Source organism: Apis dorsata, unplaced genomic scaffold, assembly GCF_000469605.1.
Source record: "Apis dorsata unplaced genomic scaffold, Apis dorsata 1.3 scaffold_295, whole genome shotgun sequence".
Lineage (NCBI taxonomy): Eukaryota > Metazoa > Arthropoda > Insecta > Hymenoptera > Apidae > Apis > Apis dorsata.
Genome location: NW_006263570.1, coordinates 7,290 through 25,787, shown reverse-complemented (window position 1 = coordinate 25,787; position 18,498 = coordinate 7,290). Strand labels below are relative to the sequence as shown.

General features: G+C 23.2%; 1 protein-coding gene across 2 annotated transcripts in view; it reads right to left on the bottom strand.

Moving 5' to 3' along the window:
- LOC102680391 (protein Wnt-7b-like) overlaps nucleotides 1–4,893 on the bottom strand; it is a 101,114-nt gene extending 96,221 nt beyond the window's left edge. The window contains exon 1 of one of the 2 annotated variants that reach the window (XM_006617226.2): nucleotides 4,532–4,893. The gene's annotated coding sequence lies outside the window, so the exon portion shown is untranslated. The remainder of the gene's footprint in view (nucleotides 1–4,531) is intronic. The other variant, XM_031511230.1, reaches the window with a different exon arrangement.
- Between the last annotated feature and the right edge of the window lie 13,605 nt (nucleotides 4,894–18,498).

Genomic DNA, 18,498 nt, shown 5'->3' with positions numbered 1-18,498 from the left:
TTAATAATTTTAATAATAATTAATTTTTAATAATAAATTTAATGATAATAAATTTTAAATCTTATAATATAATATATTTACTTTCATAATTATTCTTACTTCAAATACATTATTTTCACTTCATTTCGTCAGGAAGTTCATATAAATCTTTTATTCATATAAATCTATTATTAAAAAAAATGAAAGCAATTTTTCGAAATGATATAATAAAATAAACAAGAATTATATGAAATTATTTAAATAAAAAATAAAATAAAAGATTTAATTTTAAATTTAAAATCAAATAATATAATAATCTAGAAATAATTATTTGTAATAAATTAATATATAATTATTTAATAAATAATATATAGCCAAATAAAATAATATATTATTTTAATAACATTTCTCAGATGCTTTGATTTAATACTTAAATTATTCGAACATAATGAAAATAATTCGAGATTCTATTTTATGAGATTTATTATGAGATTTTACTAATAAATCCGATTAATAAAATAATAAAATATTATATTTAAAAACATATTATTATATTTAAAGACAACGCTTTTCATTTTTTAAAGAAAATAATGAGATATTTTATGATAATATTTTGTATCATTTTTGAAACAAAAATATAAATATATATTGTGGATACTCATTTTATCTGTTCATTTCATTTTAAGAAATATGTTAACCTTGCATAATGATTTTATACAATGACTGGCGTAAAAAAGTTAAAGTTACAAAAAAATATTGATCAATAAATAATGTTTCATAAGATCGTTAAAGATTTTAATATATATTAATTTAAAAAATTAATTACATAATTAATATATAATTTAAAAAATTTTTAGAATTTATTTTTAGAATTTATTTTGAATTGAAGAAAATAATTATATTTTCATAAAATTATATATTTTTATTTTCATAAAAATGTGATACAAATAGCAATGAAAATTATATATTAATATGTATGTATGTATGTAATGATATTATGAATGAAAGAATAATGCAAAAATAATTTAAAAAGTTTTGCGATGGAGATTTCAATTTTACTCATGATTAATTTTTTGATAGATTCGTCGAGATTGATAATAATTAGAAATAATTTATTTTTGAAATGAATACAAATATTTCATTAAGTTATCTTATAAAAATAAATAAATGTAATTATAATTAAATGATTTATTTAACATTTAAAAAAATAATTATTATTTACTGTTACTATTTGATTTCGATAAAACTAATTCCTTAATATACGATGTTAAATATATGTTATATATATTATATATATATAAATTAACATTATTTATATTATATTTATTCAATATGTATTTTGAAAATTATTTCAGAAATAATTTTTTTTTTAAATTTTTTTAAAAAATAAATATTATTTCCTTCTTACGATTATTTTTAAATTAATAAATTTTACTTTGCAATAAACATTTTCAGAGTGAGGGAAAATCTTCGAATAATTTTTTCTGCATTCTTGGACAATATTTTCTTATATATTGATCATAATCTTTTGATTCGTAATAAATTAATAGGATTCTTATATTTTAAAAATGTTGTTAGTTCTGTTGTTTTTAATCTTTATTTCTCTTTTAATTTCTAATCATTTATATTCCTGTTTTTTTTTCAATAAAATTTTACAGCAATTCTGACTTTTAAACTAAGAATTAAATGTTTTGGATTTAATTGAAAAATTAAATTGTTCAAGAATGTCGTTTTCTTCAATGATTTATTGCCAATTATTATAATAGAATAGAAAATAATTTAATAAATTTCGCTAGAGTTATTTATATTTTTTTTATTTTTCTTCTGTTATTAAAAATTAAATTAAATTAAAATTTTTTTCCTTATTTTGATGGAATAATTAATTATTATGATTATAATCTGAAATTATAGTTTGATTTTTCAAAATAGTCATTTTCATTCGGATCAAAAATAAATTCACTATTTGCCATCTTGAAATAATTTATTTTCAATTATTCAACATGATAAAAAAAGTATTCTGTAATTTTTTTGCAATATTTTTATTCATACATTTATAATATCAAATATTATTTTTGCTTAATATATGTATTTCTACTTAATAATATAAATATATTATCCATGAGTATTTGAAGCGGAAAGAGTTAAAATAACAAGTGTATTCTTTGCATTGGAATAACAGAGCAATATTATTGAAAATAAAATTCAATTATTTCTTCTATAAATTATTATTATATTATAAATTTTCCTATATATTATATTATAAATTTTCAAAAAGCAAACTTGAAAAATTTAAAAAAAAAAAATTGAAAAGATAATACAAATAAAAAGAATGTCATATTGGTAACTTTCAAATAAGAAAGTGACTTATATCTTGCTTCACACTTTCTCCACAACAAGTGATTATTTATAAAAATATAACGAAACTGATGAGAATTTGAATTCTAAAATACGTACGTGGGACGTCGAGACAAAAGAAAACAATGGAAAAACGCGTTGGAAACTGCGCGTTACCGTTTCCATACACGAGTGTTTCGTCATCGTCGCGGAGCGAACCGGTTGCCGTTCTAACAACGAAGCTATGCATCATCCCCTTATCTAGTTCGCAGATTCACGACTCGCGATCTCGGCTTCGAGATATGTACCGAGTGCCTTCTGCTCGGTGAGTCGACGCACGTGTGTGTTCGCGCGTATGCAAACTATAGGGAAATCGTGCGAGCATTCGCAACAACCGAGCAGTTTTAATGATATTCAGGAGGATCCATTTTTCTGTCACCGAGTGTCACTTAACCGGCCGGATAAGGAATCATTAAGCATCGGCGCACACGATGATAAGATTGCAACATGATTTGCATTCGATTGATTTATCGTCTTCTGATTTTTTGTGATAATGAAATTTCTTTCGATATTTCTCGTTAATCGAATCTTTTTATTACTTAATTATATATTTAAATATGTTTTCGTTTGCTTTTATAATCATTATTGAATTCTTCGAAATGTTTGAAATGGGATAAATAAGTTGTGGAATTAACATATTTGCAAAATATGAGAATCGGTAATTTAAATCTCAAGGGAAGAAATAAAATTTTCGAGAAAGAATAAAATTATAAGAGTTTTGTTTTTAAGAAAAAGGGGTTCAACAAATAAAAATTCGATATAGAAACTTTGTATAAGGATTTTATCTTACAAATATTATTTATATGAGTTATATGAGTTCGAGTAAGAATATTATAAATTCGCAGCAAAACGAAAGATTATATACAAAAATTGCAACTGCAATTTTGTATAAATTTTATAAAAATTTAGATGTTTTTAATAATAATATATGTACATTACAAACAATCATAAAAATCTTGATATATTATATTGATATTTTATAAAGACAAAAATTTTTGTTAATATAAAACACTACCAATTTTTATTTTTTGTTTATTAATTAAAATTTATTAATAGAAAAATAAATTGATTATTTCCAACGACAAAGTATTAATTTATGTAAATATAGTATTAAAAAGACATCTTCTATCATATAATATTTATAATATATTTGAAAATTTTATTCTGTATATTCTGTATATTCTGTATATGAAATATGTTTGTAATAATTTTCTGTCAGTTTTCATTATTCATTGTTCTTTCATTTATTTAAATTACTAATTCATAATTAAACATAATTGAGACCGTACTGTAATATATAACTTTCATAATTCAAATAAAAAAATAAATGAAAAAATAAATAATTATTTCAAGTAAAATAAAAAATTTGAAAAAAGATATTTGCAAAATAAATTTAAAAATTTTTTTTTAGAAAAAAATTATTTTCAAATAATTTATTTATTAAATGTTTGATTATTAAATATTAATAATATATAATAATATTAATAATAATTAAAATAAATAGTACAGATTTCATTTAACAAGAAGTACGTAAATCAAAAAATATGAAAAAGAAAATCTATTTAGAAATTATAATAATAAATGAAAAATTACTTTTGAAAGTAGAAAGTAGAAATTCCATATAGAAAAATCTTTTTATAATGAAATTATTTAAAAGATATTTAAGTACCATATAAAATAACAAATTTACATTTCAAATATAGCAGAACATTGATTATGGAATAAATTCGATTTTTTGAATATAAATCGGTAAAATTTGAATTTAATAATATATCATAATACAAATTATAAATTTTAAAACAATTTTTAAATATAAATATTTATTATGTAAAATAATATATTTGACAATAGAAAAATTTGCAAAATGTAAATTAATCGTCTTTAGTATATACACTCCAGAATATAAACATTATAAAATATTAATTTAAATGCATATTCCTCTGTTCTCAAATAATTGATCATTTGAATATCTAATATTTCAATATTTACAACATTGTACTGTACGTTATTATTCAAGATAAAGTGACATAATACAATATAACAAAAAACAATAAAAATTTCACTTGAATAATTATTTAAATAAAAATTTATTTTGATAACGCCCCTTCAAATTGCCCACATCGTTGTATAAAGTTAAGAGATTATAAAGAAAAAAAACCTTCGTGTTCCAGACAGATATCTATAATAGTAAAAAAATCTTGATCAATACGTGTCCGTATTAGCACCTGTTGTTTCAATTACGTCACTACTGTAGTTTGTAGATCCGCTAGAACGAAAACGATCGCGCGAGAGATTCATTGTTCCAAGTACGGAGCGACGTAAAAAGTGCACAGCCACCAAGGAGATATACAACGCACAGGTGTAGCGGGCATTAACTGGTGCGCAGGTATTCAGACTATCCGGCCGTGACGCCGTCGGTAAATTTACTGTCCCCGAGAGGTTCTTATCTCGCGTTACTTTATTGCCGCTTATCGTCGCGGTCGATTTCGTTCCTCGAGCATCGTTCACCGTGTTCTCCTTTCCGAGCCACAATCCTTTCTTACTTCGTTCCTCTTCGATGGTTCTGTCAAGAGTATCTTAATACTCGAGTTATATCTCGCGTAGATTTGATACTCTTTAAGATATATCTATTTTTGAAGAATCATATTCTATTCTAATTCTTTAATATAATTTTGAAAAATTTATGAGGATAAAGAAAAAGTGTTGTTGAAGAATTTGAAGAATTAAAAAATTAGAAAATTTGTAAATATATTGTATAAATTTGTAATGATTTTATAATATTATCGTTGTGTGTTTATAGAATATTAGAATATGAAGTTGAAGAATTTGGAAATGTGGAAGATTGAAAATTTATAAATGAATATTATAAATTTATATATAAATGAATTTATAAATTTCTCTTATTATTTTTTAGTTATCTAATATTGAAGTTAAACATTTAAAATCGGTCTATCGAATGAATTTAATCATAATAATTTAGATAAACTATATATATAAATAAAATAAAGTTTAAAGAAAAAAACCAACTTTTTAGAGAATTAATTATTTTGGTAATATGATACGAGGAAATAGAAATATTTGATGCATTGGACATTTTTGTTCTACTTTTAGGGTTAATCCTTGCTCGAATGATTAGATTGAAATCTAAGTACCGAAAGAGATAAAAGAATGCATTTTTAACTTTTCACTAAAAGAGATAATATTGTTTTTTGATACTTTAAAGATTTTTTTTATAGTTTTATAATTTGTTATATCTGTAATAAAGATATAGCAATAATTATAAATAAATAAAAATAAAAATAAAATAAATATATTTTTTTATTTTTTTTATGAAATAATTAAATTAGACAAAAATTAATCTATAAATATAATCCATAAATAGTAGCTTTGAAATATATATATATAAAATTATTTATCATTTATACATTTTATACAATTTGCTAGCTAAAAATTGATATACTTTTAATAATTTCTTCTCTCTTCTTTTAAAATAATTATATGTTCTAACACATCATGATTTTATCAAAGAAAATAAGATGACAATAATATTCTATCAATATACATATCAAGATGATTTTACTATATATATATATGTATATACATATATAATATTATATAATATGTATATTATATATGAAATATTCTATATGTATATGTATACAGATAATCATCTGTATATGATACTATTATGTACTATTTACAAAAAATTTCTTCTCTAAAAAATAAAATTCATTTCATTTTTAACCGATGCAGACATAAAATATTCTCATCTAACTGAAGATTCAGGGACCCGGTTATCCTGGTCTATCTTCGAGACAGTTTCTTGTAACTCGCTCTTTGCGTCTAAAGTCTCCTTCGCTTCGAAAGATTTTTAACCACCGACAATCCGTGGCGAATGAGTTTCTGGCATTCGATACACCGTGACTAATCGGAGAAGGTGTCCAAGGAAGTTCTTGGGATAGGTTTCGACTGGTGAGTTGCGGCATTTCGTGTCATACAATGTACCCTACTATGCGATTATATTCAAAACTCTTTTCGCTTTGGTTACTATACCTTCTCTGAGATTCGATACGCTCATTTTCGTACGATGCTCTAGATTTAAATCTTTGACCCGTATCTCGTAATAATACGTGAGTGTTCGTTTGACGTATTTCGATTTATTACGCTTTTATCAATAATAATATATTGTTGTGCAATAAGTCTGTTCACGATTATTTATCATGTTTTTTATCATTTAAGAATATTAAATATTTACATAATTTCGTACAGAATATATATAGAATATATATAATCATGTATGCACGATTTTTCTACGATCTTCTTTCATTTTGTGGAATTATCGTTAAATATTTCTTTATTATAAAATTTTGTTTTCTCTATTAAAAAATTCAAATATGTATGATTTTTATTCTAAGAAAATCTTGCATTATACGAAACAAGTAAAGGAAGGATATAAAATATAATAAATATGATAGATAAAATGAAATATTCAATAAATTGCAATAATTATGCATAATTATCGTCGCGTTATTAAATATTTTACATTATCATAAAAAAAAACTTTTCTGAGTATGAATGATGTTTTCATCAATTGATTTAATATTATTTATACTTTTTATTATTAATCATATGTTTAAATGATCAAAAAATATAATAAAATATTGTTTTAATTCAGAAAATAAAACTTTAATAAATGAACAAATTTATTATATAATCTAATATATACAATTATTACACTATATATAATTATAAATGTTATTCCAAAAAAAAGGAATATAAAATAAATGAATTTTTTTTAAATTTTTAAAAATCTAATACACTGAAAAAATTTGAAATGAATAAATTAAACAGAAAGCGATGTTAAAAAACAATTTAATATTTAATTAATTTAATCATTAAGTGTTAAATCATTCTATGATCTTTTTATTTAATAAATTTATAAAAATATATAGAAATGTTTAAAAATGTTTTTAAACTTGCCTAATTGCCTAATGCTTAAGATAATTACTATATTCATTATACAACATGTTTCATATGATTTTACCATTTTGATTATTATTCATAACCAAAAATGTTTCATATGAAAGTTAAATGATTTCAAAAAGGAAATATATTCTAATGCTATTAATTTTTTTGCATATGTAAAAATTGCATTTTATTTTCTTTTTTAATAGAAATATTTTTCAATATTAACCGATGCATATTTTTTATAAAGTATTATCAATTATCGTTTAAAATTAAAATATTATATTAAAGTATTATCAATATTGAAAAATTAATTTAAAAAATATTGTAACTTGAACTTTGTGAAACTTTATTCCTTTAATAAATTTTACAATATTTCTTAAACCAACCATAAATCAATAAGATTTTTCAACATAAATTAATATTTTTTTCTTTTAGGAAATAACAAACTAAATTAATTATATCAATTAAAAACATGTAATTCTATTTGAAAAAAATAAACTTGATCTTTATATGACTTTTACACGCTCAATCACGAAAGCGCTAATAACATCGAAATGTATCCTCCTCGAAACCATTTAATTTTCATCTGACATTTTTTGCTACGAGTAATAATAATAACTGCGTAACCAAAAAATAATTCTACAGAAGAAATTGATCATCTTTTGCGTTTCAGGTAGATAATGAAAATTCTAAAGGGTTAAAATACGTGAAGATATATCTACACCTGATTACCAGACCGAATCGATCTCGATCCCATCATTGGAGTCGATGCAGGACCTTGTTTCGATTAAATCGGCCGAGTCATCACCGATTCATCGATAATCGATCCTGGCCGTTTATCTCGTCCCGTGACAACGATGCGATGGTTCCTTTTGATCCATTTAAATAGTCTAATTGTTTTTTTCTTCTCTGTAGTTTCTTTTTAGCGTTGAATCATAGTATGATGTTGATCGTTGTTTGAGACTTTTTGTTGGTAGAGGATTCGTTACAATTCGGATGTTATTCAACGAATAATGCTTATTCATTCATTTATATTTGTTATCGTTCGTTACGTTTTAATAGTATTTGGAGAGGATTAAAATAACATTATATTTAAAAATTGTATATTTAAACCTGTTAATAATAATAATCAGAGACATAATATTTACAAGAATATCTAGAAAATTAAATAATAAATCGCAAATCGTATATATTTCAAATTATAAAAATTAGAAATAAAAATAAATAATGAAATAATTTCTATGATTATTAATTCTATGAATAAAATATTAATACAACTCAAATCTCAAAAGAAGAGAAAATCTTTGAATCATCTTCATTATAAAATTTTATTTTGAAATTTTCGAGTAAAAATTCAATAAAGATATAAAATTGGATGTAAAGAAACTTTATACAAAGATGAAATATTTTCAATTATAAGATCTCAAAGAAAAAACCAATTTATTCGTGTCATTTTTCGTTTTCGTTTATTCGAAAGAATTCCATCAGTTGAAAAACAGGTTGAGTTACGGAGACAGACATGATAAAAAGCTTAATTTATAAACATAAACTTCGACGTATAAAGATTTCCATGAATTCAAGTAGCGAAAGAAATTCTTCTTCCTAAACGAAACGGTGAAGTCGATCAGTATTCAGATCGTGCGAATCACGATCTTTTTCATGATAAAATGTTGCAATGTTACCTCTCGTAGCAAGATCAAAATATGCCACCATTCCAACTAACATCGAAATATGCTACTTTTTGTAAGACTTTTTGTAATAAAATAAACAATTAATATTCCTCGAACTTGCATCGAAATATTCATCTATACAAATTATTAAAATACACACCAAATTCGCTTGAATTCGGCCCAACACTTCGACACCCACCACACACGATAAATCTAGCTTATCATCCCGGTAACCCAAAGATCGCACACGACGATGGCGAACGCCCACGCGTCTGATTCCAAGGGAAATTAAACGGGGTACTCACTCCCTCCGAGGGAACATTCGTAAGGGGGTGGAGGGCGGAACGTGGCGAACGTGTGTCGTAAGCACGTGCTTTTTCGAGACAGCGGCCACCACGCAAAGCCGCATTTATCTCCCACCGATAAGTCGACTGATCCTTCTCTCTCGCGGTCAATATTCGTGTCCACTTTGCATTGCATATGTGCGATACGCATAGATAAGGATTAAGGACTTACTAAGTGGTCCCCGGTGCGTGCGTGTGATACGTGGGCTGGCCTGTTCCCACCGACCCTGCAGTTATTTACTGAACATAGGCCACAGGTTGTGTACCTTGCACAACACCAAACTGTATCACTTCATATCTAATTCCTGTATTTATGGCGAGGTTTATTGAATCCTCCACGCGATTTCCTCTATCGCGGCCCTTGCGCCCCTACTTCGATATACGAATTCGTTTTGGGCCCATTTTATCGGTTTGCGTTCGGCCGGAGATGATGAAGAGATTTGTTCTAGGTCGCAAAATGTGGAGAAGAGAGTGGTGGTAATGTATCGATTATTCGAAATTTCTCTTTGCTATCTTCGGACGGTGACAAAATTGAAATGGTTAAATACTGTCTTGAGATATCGTTTCCTTCATATCGTTGCGGACATACGAATAATTCGATAACTTATGGAAGTCTGTATCTACTTTAAATGCAAAATATAATAAAATATCTAATTATCGAGATTAAGATTTTTGACGTGTCAATTTATTTCAGAATTCAATTATACTTGCTATATTTTGTACATTTTATTATATACATATATATATTATATTATTGTATACATAATATATTTATAAAAATATTGTTTTGTTATTGTAGTCTAAAATTAAGAATGAATAAAATTCATCCTACGCCTTTACTTAAAGAGAAAATTTGCGTAATCGTGCCTCTGCCATGAAAAGAGCAATGTATTATATGAAATTATTAGGTTGTGTAATAAGTGTATCTGCATCGAGAAAAATTAAAAAATTTTATTATGAATTTTTAATAACTAATTAATAACGATTAATGACAACAAAAAATACTAAGATTATTTATATAAAACTAAATATCATTCATATATATCTTAAGCGATATAACAAAAATTATTGTAATTTGATTGGGATATTTTAATCGTGATATTCATCAGAATATCTCTTTTGTTTTATTTAATTTTTACTAGTTTCATTTTAAAATTTTCTTAGTAAAAGATCGTCCATAACATCAAAGGAATAAACATACAGATATTTAAATTTTTAATACATAAAACGAAAAAAGTTTTATTGTATAAAATATTTAATATTTATTTAAGTATGTTACATAAAAAAAGTATTTGATAATAAATAAAAATAAGTATTCAATAATAAAATTCATAATGAAATAAGTAATACTTTATTTTAATATATTTTCTATATCTATAAATAATAAATATATATTATTATAGTATTGACTTTATTTGTTTCTTTTTTTTAATAAAACTTCTTCTGTGAATAAAATATATAACTTACAAAATTCAATTTTGAAATAAATATTCTGCAATTATATTTTTTTGTGCAATAGAAATAAAATCGATCGATAAAACTTGTTCATTACTCATTGATTAAATTCTAATTAAAAAGCCATGTATCAGAACTACACACCTACGTAATACGAATTCTATCGATTTAACGAAGAAATATTGGTTGGATACGATATAATCTTTTTATAAATATGATTCTGTTGACGTGTAATAATTGCTTAACTCTAGAGCGAATTAATACATAGGGTGGCATTTTCATCTTAGATATCATAAAACTTACATAAAATACAATGTATTACTAAAAGCAATTAAAGGATTCCTATTCTTAAATATAAATATATAAGTAATAAAATATTTTAAAAACAATTAAATATTTTTCATGTAAAGTAATTTAAAATTTAAAAAAATATATAGTATAATGAGTATATAAAAAATAATTAAAGAATTTTTATTTTGAAATGTTTTAAATATATCTTGAAGATATATCATGGATAAATTTAATATGGTAAAATTTAAATACATATACTTCAAGGATTTTTGATCAAAAATATTTAAATATTCAAACATGAAATAATACATTATATACATATTTAATTAATTAGAATTTTTAATAGATTTTTGATAAAAAAAATCTATTTTAAAAAAATTTAGAATTTTCTATATTTATTTATAATAAAATCATTTATAATTTATATATTCTATCTCTAGACATCAAGTTTTAGAATTCATATAAACAATAATTATTATTAAATAATTTATATTTTACTTCAAATTATCAATTTGAATTTACTTCGATTATTATATATCCCAATAACCATTTACATTCAAAATAATGTTTCCACCCTATATGCAAACTACTAGGACACTTCAGTTAAGAATTTCCCATTAACAACGCCGTGTCGAAGTCGCAATTAGTTGCGTGAAGATCTAACAGAATGGCCATAATGTTGAATTAGCACCGTGCACATTCATAAAAACATTAGAGACGTGTGTTTATGAACAACAAAAATCGAATTAATCATCCGATGTGTCGATGTTTGTGAAACGCGTTAAGTCGTAAACATCGTAAAAGGGGGAAATAATAACAATAAAAAAAAAAGAAAAAAATGTACTTTATCGTGTATCGCGGTAAGAGGAACCTCGAGGCCTCCTCGTTCTTTGGTGCATTCGCCATCAGCAGGTTAATTTAATTCGTATTCAATGCTAATGGAAGGTGAACTGCTCGTGATTCTCTATACATGTCAGTCTACCTACGCGGTTCTCTTGCTCTCCTGTCTATCAAGACATCCTAAACTTGAGAAGTTACGTTTACTTATGAAAGTGAGAAGAATCAATTTTTCGTTCGTGAAAAATCGTTCTGTGCTTGTAAAAAGAGTTAAAAATAAATCCTATATTCAATAAAATTTTCAATTTTAATTTTCAAAATGAACGATCTTATAATATTATAGATTTAAAAAATATATACTGTGATATTTTCGTATATAATAAATTGATAATATAAAAGTTTATGATACCAGCATCGTGAATTTTGTTCATTAAATAATCTTTTATAAAATATCTTTATTTAAAAATTAAAAGAAAAGAATCAAATGATCAAATTTCATCTTAAATACAAATATAAAAACACCATTTATATATATTCATGAAAACATTCGCTGAAAATAAAATTAATAAAACGATAAAAATAAATAATAAAAAACAGAATTTAATAATAAAAATATATAATATATAAAATTTAAATTATAAAAGTATGTTCTAATTAAGATACAAATTATATAAATTTTTTAATGAGAATGTTACTCTAAAAGATGAATAGTTTTCTTAAAGTTTCAATCTTCTTTTTTTTAAATAAGAGTTTTTAGTGGAATAAAGCAAATAGAATAGAAGATTTGATGAATTTCATTTTCACAAAGAGATTTTCTTTTAAAAGAAAAATTACTCCATATATAATCAATTAAATCCATTAAAAATAATATTTTTGGATTTAGTTTTTTTTTTAAGATATTTTAAATATATTTGTGAGTTATAGTGAATGATGAAATTATTATGAACACTTCGAAATTATTAATTTTTTTGAAGTTTTTTTGAAAGTAAAAAATAAATTTGAATTGTATTTATTCTAGTAGAAAAATTATAAGAATTATTATTTATATGATAATAATTAAGAAAATATAGAATATATTTTACATTTTTTTACTTGCAATTGTAATCAAAATTTTAATATTTAAAATTCAATATTTGACAACAAAAAATATATTATTACAGTTAATTACAGTCTTTTTACAGTTAATTTATTATAATTTATTTTAAATTTTAAAAAAATTTTATTATTTATTGATTTCGACAAATTCATTATTATGTGGCAAATATATATATCTTATATTACAGGAATTTTAAAATTATTAATAAAATCGTAATATGTTAAAAATATAAAAATATGTTTTACAAAAAAAGAATGTCACTTAATATTATATTTTATATTTTTGACTAAAATTCAAATAATTCGTTAATTTCGAAATATTCATAATAATTTGATCATGTATTTTAATATCTGTAAGAATACGAATAGAAAAATTATAATCACTAAACAAAGTTTCCCAAATCCTTTATGCATTTTAAATGTTCGATGAAAACAGAATTCATATAAAGATACAAATTAATAATTTTTTCCAAAATTTTCATCGCAATAACTTTCATTCCAAAACCACTATCAACATTAAGAATACACACGAAGAACTAATTCTTCTCCTTTAAGATTTTTCATTTCCTTATTCAGATACACGTACATATACACAAACAACAGAAATCCCTATTTCGTAACACAAATCGAAAGAAAAAAAAAATTAAAATGCTTTTCCCTAAAATGCTATGGAGAAATTAGATGTATCCCGACAGTTCGGTTATTTATTCCAACGACCGATCTCGTCGAGGTAGAGCAGCAGAATGAGAGAAACTTGTCGAACGTCCGCGTTACGATCTTCGACAAATTTCGGCCACGAGCAGCCGAGTTATTACTGGACAAGAATGGGGTTCGTAAGGGATCTCGAGGAGGGACCGAGGATTTCCACCTCGCCCGGTGCTAATTAAAAGGATCCGACAGCCACCTTGAGTCTGGTCAGATAAGATCGGCGTTGACGCGACGAAAAGGAAAGCTCGTCCAAAGGTTTCGCTCGCTTTCTCGCTGGCAGGTGAGATATTTTGCACCGACTCCGTTTCCATGATTCTATCTCGAGCTCGTGTCACCATCTCGTATGGCCTATTAGTCACGGTCAAAGAGGCTTTGAGTTATGCGAGGATGGAAGAAAAAGATAAAGTGAATGAGATTAATTTGACAAGTCTAATTGGTGAAATATTGACTTTTCGATTCGTTGCAATAAATGGATCGTTTGAACATTTTTTTGATATTTTGAAATATATTGGGAAAAAATAGAAAGATTTGGAATAAATTGAAACAAATATAGAACATTATCCATTATCCAAATACTGTGATATTCGAACATTTTACTATTTGATTATATTCTATTATTCGAATTGTATATAATTATATTTTTAATTATGTAAACGAGTATCTTTTCTTATTATGAAAATAAAATAAAAGTGGATTGAAAAGTTTTACTCTCATTTAAAAAAAAAAAACGAACAGAAAAATATATTTTTATGAAACAATAAGAAATCTTTATTCTTTATTTTTTCACGTAATTATATCTACTGCAATATATTTTTGTTAATGTTGTATTATCACAATTAAAATGTTTATGTCTCTAGTATTCCTTTAATTTATTAAACTTGGATAATATGAATGATGGATATGGTTTTGAAAAAAAATTTTGATTTTTTCATGAAAGAATTAAAAAAACTAATGCAATTTTGACGAAAATGTATTATAAGAGATATTATGTGAAGAAATAAATATTTTATTAATTATTAATTATAATTTTATATATATACATAATATTTTATAATTTTATTAAAAATAAAGAATAAAAGTTTTTTTTTATTTTTGTTTTAGAAAAAAGATTAAATTTTCATTTATTTTTTATTTAAGTAAAATTTTTCTTCAGCTTATCTTCATACAATAATGAAAATGAAAAAATATATTCAATATTAATTATTGAAACAAAATCGAAAATGTTATATTATATTATATTTTAAAAAATAAAAAATAAAGAATTTTTTTTTTGATGATACTTTGTGAACGTGTAAAAAATAATATACATGTATATTTGAAATAATATTTTCTTTAAAGAATTTCACTTTAGAGAGTTAAAATTAACATTCAGAATTTCGATACCATTTTTGTTCTTTAAATACAACTTTATAATACTATGAGATAGAACATTATTTCTTATATAAAAAATTTTTAATATTCTATCATTTTCTTATAAAAGGATTCTCAAGAAAAATTGCATTCAAAATACGAAAAAAATATTGAAATGTTAGAGATTGATTTCATCCCTTAAAGATATTTTCCATCAACAAAAGAAAAATTTTTTAGATGTAATACTTAAATATGATTCATTATATTCCTCATACACATAAATTTTTATTAAAATTAAAAAATTATCGATTTAAATGAATTTCTTCGTAATAAATGATATATAAATAATTTCATGAATTAATATATATGTAGAAAACAAAAGATGCACATTATCCTTAAATAGTTCCAAAATATGAATCCTAGGACAGCTTTCAAAGACACCCTTCAAAAAGATTTTCGAAAGTATCGTAATTTACAGATCGACCAAAGAGTCACGCCATCTTACGGGGGCGTGGCGGACTTTATTGTAGTCGCGCGATTTCTGACGTAAATTTCCAAACCCGTCCTCGTGCTAATCCACGAAATTATATTTCAACTAAGGCGTCGCCTTGGACGGGCCAACCGTGACAAAGCTCGTCTCGTATTTTTGCCGATTAACCCTCTTTCGCTCAGTTGATGCTAAGTTATGAATTTCCGGCGAACGCTTCGTATACCTTCAAAATGAGTGGGAGGTGTTGTACGTCTTTTATATAGATTTCTCTATTCGTTTTATCTGTGATTAGCGATCGGATTTAGCGGATGTGTGGGTGAATCTCGATTCGCGTTAATAATCACAGAAATCCGCAGTTTCCTAAATCTTTATCTCTCATTTCGCCAGGATCGGCCATGTTGGATAACAAAGATGCGGAAGAACGTAGAGATTATATCATTCGTTTATTCGATGTAATTATATAACAAAGTGGTAAAATATGATTATAAAATAAGAATATAATAAAATTCTTTTTTTCTATTTATGATTTAAAAAAATTGCTTCCTACAATATTTAAATTTCTAAAATCTAAATTTGATTAATAAATCTTTCAATATGCAATATTCAAAAACTACAAACTGCTTAAAAATTATTATTAATTTTATAAATTTTTATTCAATAATATACGGTAATTCAATTTTTGTTCAATAAATAAATAAAATTGTTTATATAAAGACAATTTGGAATGGAAAAATATGATTTAGATTTCAAATAAATTTAAAAAAATTACCATCTCGCAAAAATTCTTAATTTATTCATTTATAAATATTATTTTATATATTCATTTAAAAATATCAATAAATTTGTAATATAATATATATAATATAAGAAATAAAAAATAAAAAAAATGTTAAAAAAGAAAGGAAAAAATTTAATACTTTAAAATTTTTTACTTTAAAAATTAATTTTGCAAAAACTCTTTTGCATACCATATTTAAAAGATTAGCAATAAATTTTTTTTATTAGAAAATAATCATAAAATTTTGATTTTTTATTCCATCTTATTATGTAATACATAAATGGATTTTGAGGAATTAAACATAGTTACTACTATGTTTTGTATATTTTGGAAGAATAAGAGATTTTAAAAGATGTTTTTATGAATAGATTATGATTGATTTAGTTGATTTTTAGTTAACTTTAAGTGTGCAACGGATTATTTATTTTGTAACTAATCTTGAAATTGTAAATAATCTTGCAATATATTTGATTTTTATTGAAATAAATCCTACATTTTTATGTTCTATATCATATATCATAATTTAATAAAGTAATTATATGCTTAACCAAGTATATAATGAGGATTGAATATAACTTTCTATAAAAAAATTAATAACATTTAAATATTTTATAAGATATTAATAATAATTTTACCGTATTTTATAAATGAGAGATAATAATTATTAAGAATACTATAATTTAATACGTGGATTTTTAACTATTTAACTTGAAATGTAAAATAAAATATATATCAATTGTTTTATTAATTAAAAAACAGATTTTTTTTCATTTTGAAAAGAATTTTCCATATAGTAAGATTTAATAAGATTTCTCTATTACGTTATATAATAAAATTACTTTCTTCTAATATGTAATTTCTATATTATTAACTTTTTTGATTGAGATTTTCTTTTCCTGTATTATTGAAACGTAAATTACAAAATTATTAATTTGAATATTTTTTAATAATATACTTTTAAAGTTGTAGATTCTCATGATAATATAAATATACATAATATAAATATACAATTAAAAAATCAATAAAATTCAATAATTAGGTGCAGTGTTATTATAGAATATATTTAACTATAGAATTATGAAATTATAGAACTACTGTTCAAAATAAAATATATAATCATTATTAAAAGACAATCATTTTATTTAATTTTATTATTTAATTAATTTTATGAAGATAAAATAAAAAAAAATCTTATAAAATTCTTATTTTTTCTATTTTAAGATTAAATTTTTTTAAATCTGTGGAAAAAATTCTTTTTTATTAATAATTTTTTGAATAAAATTAAATAATAAAAAAATAGTTTTTTCGTAATATCTTTATAAAGAATCAACTAAATTTTAATGTTTTCTTATCATGTAGATTTTAGACATATTAATATCTTTAATAATTATATTTTTAATCTTTATTATTATGTTATTTTTTATATTATTAATCTTAAAAAATTCAATATATATATAAATTCGTATACAAAAATATTGATTGAGGTTTATTTATTACATTATAAATTTATATTAAATGAAAAAAAGACAGAAATAAAGTGAAACCATGTGTCCGTTACATATTCTGTTTTTATCTTGCTTCATACAAACTTAAATTATTTATAACTTAATAATTAAGTTCAATCAATATTTTTGTTTATCATAATTTTATATTTATTTTTATCTCAAAAAACAATCCTCCAAAAATATTCTACAAATAATTTTAAATTTTATTAATACTCTGTGCATTTGTTTCGTTATTTAAAAATTATTAAAAATATCGAAATAAAAATATTACGAATATTGAATGTACAAAAATCTACAAAATATATGATATAACGTTATATTATTTCAAAAATAAGACATATTCCTATTAAGTTTCATTTTTTTCACGTTCAAAAAATTTTGCATAAATATCCGCAATATAATCATTGATAATCGGATCGGTTGATGCAATTTCAATTAAAAAAAAAAAAGAGAGAAAAATAAATAAATTCGTACATATCGGACGAAATATCGAACATCACAGTAAGGATCGCGGAGTTTCGCGAACGAGAAGGAACGATGATAAAAAGATTGGCAAAAAATGAGAGGAGGGGAGGAGAAAAAATGAAGAAAAAGAGAATTAGACTTTCAAATACGTCCCTGGTCCGGCGTGGAC